Source organism: Myotis lucifugus, unplaced genomic scaffold (genome assembly GCF_000147115.1).
Source record: "Myotis lucifugus unplaced genomic scaffold, Myoluc2.0 scaffold_239, whole genome shotgun sequence".
NCBI classification, from domain to species: domain Eukaryota; kingdom Metazoa; phylum Chordata; class Mammalia; order Chiroptera; family Vespertilionidae; genus Myotis; species Myotis lucifugus.
In genome coordinates, this window is record NW_005871287.1 from 626,418 (window position 1) to 627,476 (window position 1,059).

The window sequence follows — 1,059 nt, forward strand, 5'->3', positions numbered from 1 at the left end:
CCGTTCCTATAGCTCCAGCAGCTGTTCACGGAGGGTGGGAGGGCGGCCGCCCGGACGTTCGCCCGAAGTTGGAGGGGCTCACCGAGGCGGCCTGGGGGGGAGTGTAGGAGTGCAGACAGCCGTGCTCCCCGCAGCAGCCAGGCAGCCAGCACACGCAAAGGGGGCAGCGCGGTCCCATTCCAGGACCTTCCCTTCCAGGAGCCGGCTGTCCACGGGCGGACACAGCCTGCGAGGTGAGAGGATCTCAATGGTTTGGGGCCCGAAGGACATGACTACGAGGCGGCGCCGCGATGCGCAGGGCAGGCGGCCTCGCTGACGTTGGAGCGGGGACCTGGGTGCCGGGCAGGATTGGCCCCGCAGGGCTGGGGGGGGGGGGCAGGTGCCCGCGCGTCGGCAGCACCAGGGGGTTCCGCCGCCCGCCCGCTCGGAAGTAGTCCCGGCCGGCCCCGCCCCGCGGGCGGAGGGACGCATCACGCCGGGCGGGAGCCGGATCCGTGCGCAGGGTTGCTAAGGGTGAAACTTTTCATTGACTTTGCTCACTTCGGGCCGGGGTGCGGGCAGGTGCGGGTCGTCGGCGGAGGGGAGGGAGCGGCTTGGGAGACGCGGGGCCCGAAGGGCAGCACCGCCCGCCGGCCACAGCCCGGACCGTCCTCCGTCCCGCGACGCCAGCCACCCTCCAGCCCGCCATCCCCGCGCCGCCGCCGCCGGCCGGCCCTCCAGCACCCCGCCCCCGACACGGAGCAAAGAATCTAGAAAAGCTGCTAAAAATAATAGGGAGAGGAGGATTCCACGAGACGACAAATCTGGCGATACCTTACACAAGGGAACCTTACCGGCGGGGCCAGAGGAACAGGCTGAAGGGGTGAAAAACGACCCCCTTCCAACTCTCTTAAATCTCCAGGCTGAAAAAGCAGTAGGGACGACAGACTGCCGCTGGCGCGAAATTCCTTAAAGGTTCTCGGAGGGCCTTCAACACTCTGTGCCCTCCCCCTGCTGAACAACCACAGTCTTTCTCGGGCAATCTCTTAAGATTAGTATGATGCGCCTGAAGCTCCAATG